The sequence below is a fragment of the Ptychodera flava genome, chromosome 21 (assembly GCF_041260155.1).
Source record: "Ptychodera flava strain L36383 chromosome 21, AS_Pfla_20210202, whole genome shotgun sequence".
In the NCBI taxonomy this organism is placed as follows: Eukaryota; Metazoa; Hemichordata; class Enteropneusta; family Ptychoderidae; genus Ptychodera; species Ptychodera flava.
In genome coordinates, this window is record NC_091948.1 from 19,770,998 (window position 1) to 19,789,784 (window position 18,787).

The following is an 18,787-nucleotide window of genomic DNA, read 5'->3' on the forward strand; positions in this document are numbered from 1 at the left end:
ACGACAAAGATTAAAGGTCCTTTTGGCGATCCCTGGGATCACCTTTGTTCTAGTCTGTAAAAGGATCATGGAGGTGTGATAGCCTTTTGTTTTCCATTGAAATTGTAATCTAGTAGGTAAATTTTCTGATGAGACAATCTGGTGCCAACAAAGGCCTTTAAGTCTTACATGCAAATATCTCTTCTATACTTGACAAATGTTTAGACCATAAAGTGAATCAACAGCAAATGATTGGAGGGAGAACTTTCGGTATCAGAATATATACAATTTAATTTGAAATTTCCACATCATTCAGCTCTTCTAGTTATCTTAGTCCATTCGGATATCATTTTGTTTATTTTTATATAAGTTTTGAAATGTCATGGTGGAGAGCAACTTTTGATAATTGGTTTGTAAATGTATTCTGTGTAATGAATATTGTAAAGCAATAAAGTATCCATGGTAAAATTGAATGAATTAGCGTATTCCAGTGACAATCTTTGTTCTATTTCAATTCAACCATCTCTTGAGTGTTACCCTGAGCTCTATTTTGCTCAAATATTGTGTATGTATGTATGTATGTATGTATGTATGTATGTATGTATGTATGTATGTATGTATGTATGTATGTATGCATGTACTTAACTATCTATCTATCTATCTATCTATCTATCTATCTATCTATCTATCTATCTATCATCCAGGGTAATTGTCGTAAGGAAAGGAAGCAGTCAGCAACCTTATTCTATGGAATATGAAGGCTGGTGTGAAATTGTTTGCGATAATGCCAAAATTGTCCGCACCTACATCTCACGGTTCAAAGACAATATTTAAACCGACATCTTGGCCAATCAAAGACATGGGCTCCATTGTGAAAGACTTTGCACAAAGTGTATAGTGTACTTTCAGCCGGGAACGTTGAGACTGCACTATTCACATTGTTTTCGAAAAAATAAGATTCCTAGTGGATTGTCCTCGTGAAGACTCCGATTTTGAAATAAAATCATATCATTCATCAGTAATATTATCATTATTTACGATTATAAATGCATCAATGATTTGTGACAGAATAACTTTCATAAAAATTGAAATTTTAAACAGAGGAAGAGTGACGCCTTCTTCAGCCATGTACCGCACAGGAGTAGTAAAGCCTCAGCTGAAGCCATGGGGGCTACATTCTATAGGTTTTCTCTATTGCTACATTCTATAGGTTTTCTCTATTGCAGTCGCGGCGGAGCAAGTTTTCACAGAAATCCAGGTGAGGTCAAAAGCAGCTGGTATCTCTGTTCATTTTTACGAATACAAGTCCAATCCGACGGTAAACATCAAAGATCATCTCTGAACATCGAATGCCACTTGCGAGTAACAAAGTGGTTAGGCCATTTAAAGAAAATTCTTTGTTTGCCGTCCTGGACTTTGAGAAACATACACAGACAAAAAACAAAAGTGTACTAATAAGATCATTGTTTATTTGGGTTTTTTTGGAAAAATAATAATTTATTTGTAATAGTGTTAAACATTGTGTTAATTTTCTCTGAAAACCTACCGGCACGAAGACGGCAAACAAAGAATTTTATTTAAGGCGTCTTATGAGCTGTCATGCACAGATTAAAAAAAATTGCGTGACAACTAACATTACCTTTTATTTCTTTTTTCAAAACTTTAAGATAAATCTATTCTAATATCAATAACAAAGAAATTCAAATCTGTATGGCTGTAAACTAATAAAAACACAAAGGATAGGTGAGAACGGTTTCTTCAACTGCGCACTTCAGTAGGGTGGTGTGTAGCGCCCCCATTGACAGACTTGAGGAAAACGTTCTCCGCCTCACTAGGCTCGGCAGGAGAGTAGTCTGGTTCCCTGACCCATTTTCCCCGGTAGAGGGCGTGGGGAAATATAATAATAATAATAATAATTTATTTTTCTAAAGCGATTTCCATCAATAAAATATCAAACCGCTTTACAGTAAAATACGATTTGAAAATACAATAATAATAAAAGTACAATAAAATGCTCTGGTTAAAATACAACAAGTACATTAAAATACTCCGTTAAAAATACAAACTCTACAATGCAACATGATACGAACATCAAAACGATGACTTAATCATTATAGTACTTTCTGAAGAGATATGTTTTCAGAGATGTTTTAAAAGAGGCAACAGATGGTGACAATCTAATTTCTTTTGGTAAGGCATTCCATAAAGTGGGAGCAGCATTAGAAAAAGAACGGTAACCAAAATGTTTCTGTTCCAGTTCACCGGCTCCAAAACTGGTGTGAACGCTGAGCGTGTAAACCGTTTAGGAACGTGAACTGTGATAAGATCAGAAAGATAAGCAGGTGCTTGATCATGCAAAATTTTATACACAAAAAGAAGAATTTTGAAATTAGGGAGCATTCGTTATTTACGGGGAGGGGGCCGGTGGAATTTGAGCGACAAATGAAACGTAAAAAGCGACCCCCCTCCCAAATCAAATTTATAAAATTTGACCCCCCCTCAATTCATCAATTGTATGCACTGGTAACTACCCTAGTCTTATCAAGTACATTAACATCAATAATCAAGAATCTATAAATACACAGATTTAGCTAGTTTTGTATTTAAAAGAAATTATTCATAGCTTCTCATAGATTATGTATGGAGGACCTGTGTATTTTCTATTTTGCCTGGGAGTTCTTGTGTGTTATCACTGTATACCTAGGGAGTCCAAGACGGGAACTTTCCAGAGAGTGTTTTACGTTGCATGCTGCACTGGCACTGGAAGGTTTGAGTGTCAGCGTGTGCTTTTTAAGTCAGATATTTCTCTATTTTGAGTCTTAGTCAAGTCAGCAGATATGTAAAGAAACCGGTGAGTGGCAGAGATCGAATTTTGTGCGGATCGGACAGTTTATTTAAACCCTACGCCATGCTCTACTTTAGTCGATGGAACGAACATTGCTCACACAAGTGAAAGCCGTGCCGTATATTTGCAATATACGCACTGCTAAGATGATAATATCACCACAAGTTGAAAGCTGATCTTTCTGCAGCAAATTGTGTGTTAACTGTGAACTTTATTCCGTTTATGAGTTCAGTCAGATGTCTGAGATTGTCATGAGAACATTATTTATGATTGTTCCACTGAACTTTTGTCGATGCGCGGAGTTAGCAGAGTAAGACTTCAGATTAGTTCGGCATGTCCCGACCGGAAGTAAACAAAAGATCTAAGAATATTAAGATGGCTGCTCCCGTGGTAGCTGAACTGGACGCTGCTTAGCAGTGAATTGCGTGTGTTGTCGCCGACTTTCATGTGCAGACATTACACGGGACTTACAATTGTGCTCATCATCGAACATTAGTTAAAGTCGCGTGTGAACTATTTGTGTTTCCCAGCCGCGTCGTCAAGTCTGAGGTACCTCTGCGGTACCGTTAAGTTTTCCATAGAAATTGTCAAGCATTTAGAAAGGGTTTGAACAGAGTTTTGTTCTGAAAGTGTGTTCGACTCCTGCCGTCGGGAGGTCGATCAGTACGGTTACTGTTACCATGGAGTAATATTTATAATTTTGGGTACGGTTTTACTATTTTATATGTAGACCCCGATATTTGACACAATATATACAGAAGTTGTTTGTTACATTATATGACTGTGTGTTGGTTCCTCATTTGGCAATTTTTCATGCCCCATGCTGTGTAGCCCTGCGTACAGGTGTGTGCACGTGTGTTCCCAGCATTATATGGCCTCTACCACAGCCCTGCAATGGTCTTTGAACAGACTTGAGGTCTCTGCGGCCTGGATCTGGACTGCAATGAAGACTAAACGGTCTTTTTGGCCGAAATTCTGCTCTATTGGGGCAAAATCCTTTCCCTGCCTACCTTTACCTCCTAACCAATCCCAGAAAAGATGCGATTGACTTCTCCTAACGTCCAAAACCGCTCATTTTCTGAAACATAACATACTCGACAAGTTGTTTACCCATGGCGATCCCCATTTTGAATCTTGCTGCAGAGACCCCAGTTATCTCCACAGACCGTTGCAGGGCAGCGTGGTGGAGGCCGTATACGCCAGGAACACACAGACCTGTACTCAGGGCTACATGCTCTGTTGCTGCTCTAGAGAGGTTAACGCCAGTCTCGGACTTGTTGGCCCTGCTAGAGAAATAAATTTGGCTGAGCTTCGGTCGGTTATTATTCTGCAGTCTCGAAACATCGGTTACACAAGCAACATTTCGGTGTTTTCCATAACTCAATAAAAACCTTTGTAAAATTTGACCCCCCCTTTCAATCATTGATTGTAAAATTTGACCCCCCCTTAAAAGCGGTTTTGTAAAAGTCAAACCCCCCCCCTGATTGCCACCGACCCCCCTCCCCGTAAATAACGAATGCTCCCTTAATTCTAGCATGGATAGGCAACCAGTGAAGCTCACGTCTCACTGGTGTGATGTGTTCATGCATTTTGTGCGTGTAACTAGACGAGCAGCAGAATTTTGAAGTAACTTAAGTTAACAGAGGTATTTGTCTTCGATACCGAACAGCAAGCTGTTGCAGTAATCGAGACGTGATGTTACAAAAGCATGCACGAGTCTTTCAGTGTTTGAACGATCTAAAACATATAGGGACCATATTGTTCCCCACGCCCTCTACCGGGGAAAATGGGTCAGGGAATCAGACTAGGTAGGAGATGAACGATAACGTTTTCCAACTCAGTCGGCTTCGTGTGGAGCCAACACAAATTTCAGCGATCCTTTGGTAACACCACACGCGAAGATTCACCGACGCAAAGGGAGTAACGGTATATGAGTCATAAGGGATCAATGAACCCTTGGACTCCAGATTATACAAAATTCTCGTAACGCATGTGACGCGCCATGCATGATGGGCCTCAGACATCCTGTAGTCCATTCAAACCCATTTTCTAGAGAATTATCGGCTTGTTCATTATGCACGGTGTCGTTATTATCTTAAATCCAAAAAATATCTAAAAAAAAACTGTCAAACATTTAAAAGTATAATATGCAATTGGTAAATACTCTTTGACCGAATGCATATCATGCTGTCTGTGTACGAAGAGTTCAGATATATCAATGCTTTGATGTGGTCAGGGATAATGCAATTGCTTTGTTCTTCTTATACCAATGTTAAAGATTGTAATGACTTTCACGAATCATGCTCATTATAATTTTTTGTTAATATCTCGCTTTACCGTTCAAGTTTGTCGAATGACTCTTACAAGCACATTGCTTTCATTTCTTAAGTGGAACTTATTGGCTTTTTCCTAAAACACTTAACGTTTTTCCTCTCTGCTCACACATGAATAGTTTGTAATTGATCGTGCTTTCATTTTACCTGACTTGCGCCGGCCACTATTCATTGTATTCGCTGCTGTTGGTGACATATTCCACCGAACTGGCCTTATCAAAGCAATCTGGGACAAAAACAGGATAAACAATTTTAGTAAACTAGCATGGTGTTCGTTAGTTATGTTTTGTTTGTCTGGAGTTCGGGGTGATCATGTAGGCCTACATACATGTAAAATGTCACGCTTACGCTAGGGCGGGCTAAGAATATACTATGTAATTGCCGTTGTTCAAGCTTTACTGTACTAAACTTGTTTGTTCTTGATATAACACCCTACCTGAAACATTGTGGGTGATACAATAAATGCCTAGTGGCCTTAGGTAATATAAGTTTTCCCCGTAGGGAAAATAGACGAGTAAACAGATTTTACATATAAGATAACCATAAAATTAGACATCATTTCTAGAATTTAATAGGGTCCTCAGTCGCTAACGTTACTACCACGGGAGGCCGTCGTGTGTTTTCCCGTTACCACACACGTCGACAGTGTGTCCTTTAATAGTGCGACAACCCCCTACGTAAGATCTTTGCCTGTCCACTGCCTATTTTCCATTCATCTGAGGCAGGATGCGGAAAAATAACGGAAATTATATTTTCCCAGAAATATAAAGAAATGAAAGACCACAATCACGCTACACAAACCAATTGTTAATGCTGTCTTTTACAAACGAAGTCCCTTAACTCGATATCAAAAAAATTCTCGTGTACATAATCTCCACGGGAAGCGGTGTTAACTGAGAACAAAATCCATTTTCATGTCGAACCATCGACAGAGTTCACACAATGGATTACATGTACAGAGTCGTGCAATTCTAACCTATCACCTAAATTGAAATGTTCGAATAGATTCAAGAAATCAGTTCTTAGACTCATTGCACTGTCACCGAGACGTCCGCGTCTTTATTGCTCCCATTCTAGAGTTTTGATCCTGGCTTTTATCACGGTTTTGATCGTGAAAATCAGGTTGGGTTTCTATTGACCTTGTCACGTCATTTCATTTAACGGTGTTTTTACTCAAAATCTAGTCATACAATTACCATAAAACGTCCTTCGGATTCACATAAATCTGCAAACAGATCTAATCAAGTATTATGGTAGTTGCTCTATCAAGCTGCTTATAAAACTGTGTACAAGTAGTATGTACAAAAGACTAAAAAACTACCTGAAAGATTACAGAGACACGAAGATTTTGATTAAGGAAAAAATATCGATGATAGAAAAACCAGTACTTCTACAATCTATGGAAAAAAATAACGCACATGTCATGTTGACAAACATTGCAAGGTAAAAAAGTACATGAATCTAAGAGAATACTTTTATACTGTATTGTTGTTTGTGGACCTCAGAAAAGCGTTTGTGTATGGAGAGATGCCTCATTTCTCAATTGCAGTTTTCAATATATCAATTGATGGTGATCAAAAAATACAAAATAATACTAGCTAGTGGTATAACGTAGGGAGTTCAATCAAGTGTGTGCTCGTAGCGGAATAGAGGTGATCACTCACAAATTTTGAACGAGTGAGGGCGTATATTGGTCAGGTTGCAATGATTTCTGAATTCTCGAGGCAATCCCTCAGAACCCTGGGTAATGCATAATGAAGCTTCCTCACAAGGCCGCGGTTTCAAAACAGCAGACTTATAAATCGCATCAACTTCAAATTTGTGATCATGCATGTCAGTGATTGGAGAATTTTGTAACATGGAAACAGATTTCTGTCAAATAGTTAAAAAAAGCTAAGCCATGCTTTAAACCCTAAACCAGCCAAGCGACCGGGGAATACCGTGCGAGTTTTGATCAGTTCACGAAATAACAGGTTTTTTTTCTAAGAAGGCTATTTCTCGAGGAATCGGCCTTCAAACTTTATCGCTTTTATATTGATGAGATCCATATCTTTCCGATGGATATTAGCAGAAGGGGGACATCCACGCAAAAACTGTCCCTTAGCTAGCCTATCGATTGACTTGGAATATAATTTTGTACAAAAAACCGGAGGGAAAATGAATGATTAGATTTTAGTTTTGAAAATTTTAAGAAATTAATGAATTATTAATAATGTGATTAAATGGTATCAAAGATTGCGTTATATTTACGATTATTTTTTTTCCAAATAAAGTTAAATATGTGATTATGAAAACCTGAAATATTTACATCTGTATCTTTATTTAAAGTTTGAAGAAATGAAAGTACATGAACCTTTGGGATCAAAAATACCCTTTCCAGCTACCTTAACAAGGATAACAGTAGCTACAGGGAGTAACTGGTCAAAAACCAGTTGTGTACAATAATGATTAGTATTAATTTTTTATCATATTTCATAGAATTAATCAAATATCTAATATCTGATATCCGCTGTAATATGTACTTTTCCGTACGTTAACCGATTCAAGTTGAAGGCAAAACCGTTTTTTTTTTATCTGTGTGATTCAGCACTGTTGTCTTGATGCCTAGCAGACGGTACACTTATGGCATTCTAAGGGCATTACCATATTCTCACTTAAGAGGAAACGAGAGGTTAATTGTAGGAGACTTAAAAATCACGTTTTCTATTTTATTTTACTCCAGCAGTAAATGCTCTCATGAACCGGGCCATGGCCGCATGGCCGAGGGGCGTCAACTTCATACAAAGGCATTTTACTACCACCATGTGCAAAATTATCGTTACTTAAACTGCAATATTCACCAATAACATTCTTTGAATATCACAAAGGACTTCAATGTCAGGGCGAAGGTGAATGGTTTCTACTTTTAACAAATATCAATACGCTATGATACTCCTAGGTACAGGGGTATAATAACTATAATATCAAGCGATGCATTTCAGATCTGCTACAGTCAGGAAACCGTGCGAGTACAACTCACTAAAATGAAAGCTAAATATTTAACATCACTGCTTTGTCTGGTCGGATCATTACAGCCAAATAACACGTTGTCTTTTTTTTCCTACCGATCAGCGGACTGCAGTTTAAATATTTACCTGTACCGCTTGGTCCGTGTAGACACGTAACAAATAATATAATTGTAAATATGTATTTCGAGTAACATGACACCGAATAAACCAGGATTTAGTCAGTCGGAATATTTATGATGATGATGATGATGATGATGATGATGATGATGATGATGATGATGATGATGATGATGATGATGATAATCATCAATAATGATATTGATGATAAGGTTGTTGTCGTCGTCATCATCTTATCATCATCATCATCATCATCATCATCATCATCATCATCATTATCATCATCATCATCATCATCATCGTTACCATAATTTCCATGTTTTCTGTTCGCGTATTGATGATTCAGTATTTGTTTAACTGTTAGTGCTTTTAATATATAATGCTGTTTTATTTGTGTTATTGCACATCGAGGAGGGGTGTTTTTTCAAAGGTACTGGCATTTATGTGTCCTGCAGATGTTCACATTTGGATCTTATTTACTCTTAAAGAAATCATTTACAGACCGTATCTCTTTCCGCTTGCATGCATACCTACACTATCTGTGTATCTATTCGACTTTACTTCGTTTTCAAACCACACAGAGATTCGCATGTCGACATCCGCTGACAGTGACACCGACGAGTATTCAAATAAATCGATTCGCTTGGTATTCTAAAGCAATGACATATTGAGTGTGCTTACACACGCATGCGCCGATTTGTCCGGGCAGCAAGAACCCCCAAGGCCTCATCAGATGTATCTCCAAGCATATCTGGCGTAGCGCAAGAGCGGATTTGTCGCTCAATAAATTTACGCGACCAGGAAACATTTGAGTGTCGACCCACATTCAGGGAGCAGAATTGTAGCAGCGAAAGAGGACGTCTTTCCGTTGCGACCTGTCCTTCTTCATTGTGTAACGACACTGACAAAGAGAGTATAGAGACGAGGAAGAGATATCTAACAGCAAAGACTCAGTGACAGCTTCCTGCATATTTCATCCAAGATCTGCGGTTACCATGGTGATGGAGTAGTGTCATGGAATAGACAGTCCGATTATACGTCCATCCTGAAGCCCTTGAAAGCAACTGAACAAGTAAGCACGTTAACAATTCATTTCGTGGCAAAAGCACATCAATCTGTACCGGTCTTGACTTAGTGATCCATCGACGACCTGAAGATCAGATTGAATCGACAAGAACAATCTGTTCATTCCCCCTTACGCATAAAATCAGGAACCTTTTACTCGCTCTTGAAATCTCCATTTTTTACATTGGCTATAGGATTAGAATTTTGCTACCACAAGGTTTCTGTATCTTATGTACACATCAGTGCATGGATGAACGCCATTTCGCAGGAACGAGAGAAACGCTCCAACTCCCTGTCTCTATGCGGCATATATATATATATATATATATATATATATATATATATATATATATATATATATATATATATATATATATATATATATATATATATCTTTCTTATTCATTTACATTAGTGCAAGCGTTCGTATCAAAATATAGGAGTTTCAAACGAGGACACTTATATGACTGTTATGTCATCAACATGAAAGGAAATTAACACACACACACACACACACTCACACACACTCACAAACAAGTGTGTATGTACACGTCGACAGACATAAGCGTCGACCTGTGATTTATACGAGGTGTGTGCCTAAGTAGTGACAATCAAAACAACGTTTGAATTTACTCTGTGATAATGTCAATTTTCTTGTTGTTTTTATGAAACACACCGATTGTTCGTAGCAAACTACGACATTTCGTTCCCAACGGAGTCGTCATCTTCATCTGACATGTTTGTATAACACTTTGCTATTCGAATTGAAGTGAATTATTTATGTCTTATTTTGAAAAGGACGTGTGAACTTGGGTGCTGTGTATGTGTATTTGACAGGGTCGTTTCATCAATGAACTCAATGATGGCGTGTACAGAGTCACCGGATATATAATAATCATTTACACAAGCCAAAGGTCAATAAGCAAATGTTGAATCAGAGTGACAAATTATCATATACATGATCAAAGGGCAAATTCCTATACACATGATCTAAAAGGTTAATTTCTGAATACAGGATCAAGGGGTAAAATTCTATGTAAAGGATTTATGGATCAACATTGGCATCCTAAGGTATTCAACAATTCAAAGACATCACATCGTTCTCCTAGCAGAATAGGTATCAATGATAATAACCTTCGTGTGTACCTGAGGGATATTTTCTGAACATGACGATCCCACGAAAAATAGAATATTCCTAAACGGGTTACACTTCTGACAGAAAGATGTCTGTTCAATAACTGATAAGGAGAAAAATTTCTGTGGTTCAATTGTGTACGCGTTTTCGAAAGTGGTTGCGTCATCAACGCCCTTCGGGACAGAACAAACACATCTCATACTGAACATTTCCGATTTGCAGAACCGCTGATCACAAGAAGATCAAGAACAGGCAAGTGCTTTCCAAATTCGAAATACATTTCGATATTCATCCTTTTAGATTCATTTTCCAGGGTTTGTAGCGGGTCCCATGATCTGCAATTATAAATTAAATTTGACGTTTTTGTTGATCCATTTAACGGTTCACCTGCTATTGATCACGATCACATATTACGATATGTTCTGTTAAATGTAAGTTTGTTTTGTGCGAAATAACGGAACATGCAGCTGCATCGAGACAGAACGAAACTATATGAGAAGTGTTAATCTGGGCAATATCATTACTTTCTGTGGAGAAGACTGGCACTAATTGTGTGGCACGAAATCCCGCCTTTGTGATGCATTCATAATGACCACCCACTGTCATGATGCATCCGTGATTAGTTCGTTGACGAAACCAAATACTGGAGGTAGTCCATTTTCTGCGTAATACATCTATGTTGAAATTTAGCGTCGTTTCTACTCAATCACACGCTAAATCACTCGGAGACCGTGGCAGCCTCAGAAAATATTGAATTTGTGAGCATGACTAATGAACTTGTAGTGTAATCGTTGAAAGGTCAATATTGATCTCCAGAACGCGTTCTGATCTACATACACTCTCAAATGGGCATCGTTTAATGTCAATAGCAGCGTTAAATTCCATGGCTTGTCAATTCGGTCAAAGTGTAATCGTACGACAAGATCCCTGATAAAATAGACGCTCACAGACAGTAATAACAGCTATGCATAAATTTACCAATCTTCAACGGTTTACAGAGGCAGAATAACGTGTGGAAAACAATGAAACGTTGCCAACATATCAGAGGAGACCATACTCTGCCATTAATAATGATTGATGAATAAAACAAAATTATAATCAGTATCTGAAAATCGTCCTCCAAGAAATTGTATTCAAAATTTAAAATTTTATTGAGGCAAGTAGCACGTGTGACTTGCATGTGATTTTTTTTCGGCAGTCAGAGATACATGGAGACATTAAATTTAGAATCCGGGCAAACAAAAGGGAAGTGATAGTAGTGAGTGAAAAAGATCAGCCCTCAAGCATGGCCACACGTAAGGAATGATAATGATGATCCTGTGGGCGTCGCTTTTTTCAAGGAAAAGGAAATCGTGAGATACGGGGATAAATTTAGTAAAAATTGCATGAATTGTCAGCTTTGTCGTGTGAACGGAACAAAAAAAAACATACCGCGTGTAAGCGGTGATTTAAGTTGTTATGTTCTGCTATGTCCTTACCACCACGTCATTATGACGTAAAGTAGTAAGTACAGGGATCAAAGCGAAGAGCATTAACGCTCTGTCATATACATAAACAAGATGATTCAGAGAAAATCAGCCAGCCACATCTGTCAGTGATCTAAGCATACTGAGCTCAAAATTTTGTGGTTTTGTCGTTTGCAGTTTCGTTAGATTAAAATAAATGGCGCCACATTTCATTCGAGTCACAGATGCCTTAATTTTCCGATTTCCTTTGGAACCTCATCGAGCAGTCAATGTCAACAACGATTTCGTTAAACATGTATTGTACCAAAGTATATATCAGGGAGAATATCTCTCTCTCGTTACAGAGCCTCCCTCGAAACCATTCTGCGCATGAGTCGTGGGAAGTACACGGCAGAACAACCTTTGACCGTTTGTCTACCGTACAGAAAACGTTGATTTCATTATTTCGCTCTTGCCGGCAACATAACTAGATTAGCTAAACCTACAGAGCTATCCAACACGCATATCAGCGTAAAAACACCTTTTTCATCGATCAGTGCAAAATCACACTCTCTTATAATCAGTGTTATTGTCATTCCGCGCTCTTACTGAGTATATTTTAATAATTCGTCATGGTTCAACGGTATTTTGGCACGTGCACTCAGCACTTCACCAGAATGCATTAATAATAATTTCCAACGGTTGAAGAGATCGACATAATTGGTGAGAGTGTTTTTTTGCACTGTCAGTGAGGCGATTTTGTCCTTCCCGAGTTGGGAATAATGTCACTGTAAAATTGACACGCGACTAGTGGAGGGAGTAGCGATAACCTCAATGGTACCACTGACCTTCAAAGCGGCCCTACTGACTCGCCGAAACAGTCTACTTGTACCTGGCATACAGAGCTGTCGGGAGAGAGTTCTGTGGGGATAGGGGAGACCTGTCACCTGCTACAGGTACCTGACAGAAGATAGTGTAAAGTGAAGCATCTGATCGTAAGTCTTCTCCATAAAACATCACCTAAATTAATACTTCTCATACCGCTGTTCAGGGCTACATTGATGGAAATTTGAGCAGACTCATAGAATGTTCCAAATTGTGGTGATGTGATCTTTTATGATCAAAGTTGCTGAGTCTGACTTCCACACAGAAGCAACAGAAATGGTGTATTTGCACTGACAACGTTTATTGCAGCACCGACAGTGAGGAAGTCGAAACTGAACAGCAACTGTATCAAACTAAACGCACCTTTGATTACGATCGCAATGGAAAATCAAAGAGAAACAACATTTAGGCGGGAGATTCTAGTCCTAGTGATTGGTAGAAAGTAACTGAAACGCATGTTTGCTGAATGAATCGCACATAGGATCAACATGGTCAAAATATTACAAAATTCAAATAAACTGTTATTTATCTCCGACAAAAATGCACCATCGAGGAACTCGAACAGTCATTAAAGTCCTATTTTCATATCTTGTTTTGTGAATATCGTTGCTTATTTTGTCCTTGTTGTTGTTTTTGTTTTATTTTTTTATTTTCACTTTGTTCGGTTTTCAATCGTTTTGTATAGTTGGTGTTTACGGTGCCTGAAATGGGCCTCTGGCGCTTTGTTTTAACGAATAAATAGATTAATAAATATCTAAACAGTACTCATAAATATTCTTTTCATAAATGGACACTATTATGGTCCGTTGGCTTAGCGAAATAATAAAAAATAAGTCATTAGCAATCTTTTCATTAATGAATACTATTATTATGTCGTGCTTCGAGCAGACGATATTTATTCTGTCCGGTCAAATAATCATAAAGCTTTCGAAGCTGTTCTTTTATGTACAATATGGTCACGCTGAAAGTTCTCTTTGACTCCGGTCACATCGCGCGTTCTCCTCTGCACACTGTTTGCTTGTTCTCGCCAAGTGTATTAACAAGTATATTACCGCCGAACAATAACAGAACATTGAGTGATTATATACTGCGTGCTGCCAATCAAATCATCGCTGTCTCGCTATACCCAAGTAGTGTTATGGATCTTTCGAACCTATAATACGCATGTGATGTTTTTGGAATATTTTTTATTCTGCGATTGCCAGTTGTAACGTTCAAAGCGACAGCATGAGTGAGTGTCATGGCTTTGTTCATATTCATGTTTAACTTGCCAGAATCATCTAATTTGCCTTAGAGTAACTTTTCCGCAAAAGTTTTGTCCGTACTCTTGACCCTATAGAAGAATTATACACATTTTAAATAATTCGTTATTCCGAAAGTGCCGTTTTGACAGGTGTTCTCTCCGTTCGCGCTTGGCCTGTCTTGGGATGGTCAAGCCCATAGCCCTAGCATCTGAGATTGTGCTGGGGTAGAAATGCTGGGCATTCGCAGGCAGTCACTGTGGTTTAGCATCAGTCTCCCTGACAACTACAATTCTCAGGGAAACAAAACAATTACAACGCGTGGGCAACACTTTCTGGCAGGTGTCTTTTGACTGTCCTTTGGGCATCTGCTGACTGTTTGAAGGGGAAATACAAAAAATAATGCCATTGCCCACTAATAAACCTCGGCTGTATAAAAACAGCTTACACGTCAGATCTCGGTGTCCAGTTGCAATTTAATTTGTAGATGTGTCTGATTTCAAGGATCTCTGTTTTGCTTCTCACACATCCTGTTTCCATTTTTTCATTATAGATACATTTTTGTCTTTTTGCATCATTTGTTCATCCTACTTGAACATTTGTTGACGTCTAATCATCGAAAGGTGGCGGTTTAACAACGATCCCTTAATCGCATCATGTAACCAGCCTCCCCACTTTACCCACAGGGGCCACTTAGGACAGGCCACATGGCTACCCTGAACTCTCACCAGAATTCTTGACGAGTTTTCATAAGAACGATTCATCATTGATGTAGCTGAATCGTTACTACAATACTATGCAAAGTTCAAGAGTACATTCTGTTCAAAGCCGACATAGCTTGGCCCCTACATAGGATTTTCTTTGATTTGTTGCAATTAGGCTATAGTTGGAATAAACAACAGGGCTCTGCGCTGCACTCGGCAGACCATTGATATTATTTGTTGGCTTGCTGAGAGAAAACCAATATTAATGTGGTCGGCTACGCCTCGCCAGTTTAATTTTGCCTTCGTTCGCCCTTTTCCATAAATAAATGTTAATACTTGGCGCATTCCCTTTTATTCATTCAGTAAAGATCAGCTGTATGAGTTTAATGCATGACCTAATACCAATGCGAAGTTCTCTTCAATATGCAAATTAGTTCGTGAAAACCCTTCAGCACAACTAATCTAATAGCCAATGTACTCCTGAATTCCGAACAAATTATTCGATGGCAATTTTGCATGGAGATGTCACGTTTGCCTTAAATATGATATAATGATTCCGTTCTTTGAAAGTAGCTTCTTCATAGGATTGATAATTTGATAATTTCTGTTGACTAACAACAACTTTGCAGACCTTTTCTATTGAATAAAACCAAAAAACTCGACTAACCAAAACGATACTGAATACTTCAATATTTGACCAACATAGATTCATCCCTTCCCCTACCGTAGACCTCCTTCATTCAAACAATAATTCCCCTGAATTACTCAGATCTTGTCACTAGTATTTGTGAACGCAGCATCATTGAATAATTGATATTTCATTACAAAAGAGACTTATGGATGAGTCTTCATTCCTTTATATTCATGTACAGTGTGCGCCGCACGTCAACATTACATTAACATCCAGGCTACAAGTTGAAAGCGACGACTAGACGGGGTCCAGACGATTATACGCTACGGCGGCCAACGACCTTCCCGCCATTTTATCAAGCGAAAACGAAGAAAAAGTCGCCGGTTATGTTGGAACTTGTTCACGAAAGGCAAGTGTCACGTAATTTTGCGAAGACTTAGAGTTAATAATTGTAAATATTCGACTGTGTAAAGTCAATGAAGGTTTTTTCATAGTGGCGACGCCAGGCCCTATACTCGGTGCTATGGATACTGTGCTCAGTGTATCGCTTTTTCACGAGGACAGGGAACGATTAACCCCTGACGAAAGGCAAGTTTTCACATGCGTGTACGCGTGACCATTTTATTCGGAGAGAGCCACGAAGATTCATCTGACGATCATTCATTGTCGTCCACCCTCGCATAACAGACAGCCATATTAGCATTTTCTCAATTTACAGCATTCTTTCCTACCCCAAACAAAAGAGAGAGGTAAGACTCAGTGAAGTGACGTCTCCAAGACTTATCTGTAAGACTCTGAGACATATCGGAATTGATGGGCAGGACACGGTCGTTATCGTGCTGATCGAGTTAGCTATTCAATAACTATGGTTAGGTTATAACACGGCAATTCCCTTATGGTTTGCGTACAGATAATATGTATTTTCTAAGAGATTAATATCATTCACCTTAACAGTGAAAGCAGAGAGAGCATGCCCCATTAGACAAGGTGTTTTCATGTTTAGAATCCAAATAATAACGCGGCAACATGGAAAGGAAAATTAATTCACACGTTTCCCTCGGCGTCTAGAACGCTGACCTATCATAATTCAATCAGGCGACCCACGATTCGGAGCCTTTCGCTTAAATCGCTTTATCCTATCTGTGGACGGGGGGGGGGGGCGTCATAATTTGTCATCTGCATGGGTGAGCAGGTGTCTGGACTGCTTCAGCAAGGAGTCGAGAGTGCTGTTTGTAATGATGGAATCATAAATATTGTTTTAATTTTATCGTAAATGTATCCCTCAGACGACCAACACCAACTTATCGCATGTCTTGTATGCGATGGTTGATATTAATTGTACAGGTAGGAAAGACTCGCTGAGGAGCGGGGTCATTATGTTCACAATACCTTTAGAGCAGTTACCTAAAACATAAAAATATCTCAGAATACAATTTATCGACTGTATTGTTGGCCGCCACTGCTTAAGGATTTCTGTCTAAGGAATGTCATTGCCCTATAATAGGGCTGGCGTGTTTGTTTCACTGCCCCTAAAAACATTTGGAATGCCGCCCCCCTCCCCCGCACGTGCAATGAAGTACACTACGAAAATTATATTCTTATGCATACTTATTGTTCAAAAATAAATTAAGGAAACGATTGACAAGAACAGAGGTCAAACTGTCCAAAATCACGCTTTGCTTCTATTGCTTGTGCGACGCATATTGTCTCTCTGGCGGTAAACCCCTATCACTGATCACGGGGGCAGAAGTGCAATCTCTGCTACTGCCTGCAAGCATGGTCCCACCAAGAGACCGTGCTTCAAGTATGACGTATTCGTTTGCGAATGCGCTTCATATAAAATCAAAGCTACTGATAATAAAACGTACGATAACAAACGATGAGATCGTCAGTGCCGTTAATCTTAATATGACATCATGTCTGACACATTACTATTCTGAAGGTCTGTTACGCAAGACGCTCATTTGTTTTTTCGTGAGCGCACTTTGGTACATTTTCCAACCTTCTGTAAATCACTCTTACCAAATTTTCCGGGCAAATATTTTTTTCCGAGCCTGTAACGTAAGAGTATAATATATCAACCACCAGTTTACATACTAACTAGACCAGAAAATACCCCAGCCCAATGCAACGGGCTTGTATGTCACTTTGAATATAATAGAAATTAAACTAACAAAAGAATACTGACATATAAACGATATGCTCATTTCTTCCCGTCAACGCCTTTTAAAACATTTGCTATACTTGGTTCAAGTCTGTGACTTGTGAATGTTTGAGTGGTGTGAACGCGATGATTTGAGTTCTGTTTTCAAATGAAATGCGTGAGTGAGCGATTAGTGGGGTGAGTGCGATGAGTGGGATGAACGCGAGGTGTCGGGTGTACGCGATGAGTGGGCGCGATACAGGGGAGTTTCACTCGGCAGAAACCAACAGACTACTGCGCAGACTCAAAGGTAACGCTTTCGAAACCAATCATCGGTCTATTACCTCCATGGAAAACCTGAAGTGGGCTGCAAAAGTTCAAATAGGTGTGTATGGAATAGAAGAGACACAAGCGAAACAGTTTCAAATGATTTTTTTTTTGTTCAAAATTCACCGACTTTAACCAAGTATATAACTTTGCCTAGAACCCACCAATGCCAATTATTTAAGAGAAGGATCCGCAGAGCTGCGCATGTGCGGCTTTTTTGTTTACAAATTATGTACGATATTTAGCTGCATCGCGTCAACATAGCTGCTACGTTTAAAATTCACGATGTAAATCATGATAGATATGTTTCAAATTTCATCAATTGCCGTCTTTACATTTCGTCTTATGGGTCCCATACGACCTTTTAGCGCAGTTCCGACGACCTCCTCCCTTTAACATCAATAATTTTCATTTCTCAGTATCTGATGACAAAAGTTTGATAGATAGTATTTGCATTCATTTCCACGGGGCCAGTAGGCGGAACAAAAAAAACTGTGCTGTTCCGATAACCCGACCTACCCTATTTTTTACCAGCCGACCCTAAACTTTTTAGAGCTACGTGGCCAGTGTTTGACCGCCCTGAACCCCTGAAAATGCATATTTAGAAATAAAAATATTTTGGAAAAAAAATTCCTGCCGACCTACCCTATTTTTGTAAACCATGTTATCGGAACAGCCCAATTTATTTTTTGGCCTTATAAAAATTACAATACGGCTGCAGAAGGTGAACCTCATTTTCGAATATATTTTGATGACCGAAAAAAAACTTATCAGATGTTTCCTTTAGTGTCTATTCGTACGGGTTGTACATACAGTGTACATATAGTGTACAAGCCCAAAACTGAGTCAGTACAGTCAGTATAAACCATAGTCTACTTGACAAACATACCGGCACATATGAATAAGCTTAGTAAGCACGTTTCTTCTGC

The 18,787-nt window shown here is 38.8% G+C and overlaps 1 protein-coding gene across 1 annotated transcript in view; it reads left to right on the plus strand.

Moving 5' to 3' along the window:
- Nucleotides 1-9,008: 9,008 nt before the first annotated feature.
- Nucleotides 9,009-18,787, plus strand: part of LOC139121659 (uncharacterized) — a 33,142-nt gene continuing 23,363 nt past the window's right edge. The window contains exons 1-2 of the mRNA XM_070686736.1: nt 9,009-9,354; nt 15,630-15,797. The gene's annotated coding sequence lies outside the window, so the exon portion shown is untranslated. The remainder of the gene's footprint in view (nt 9,355-15,629; nt 15,798-18,787) is intronic.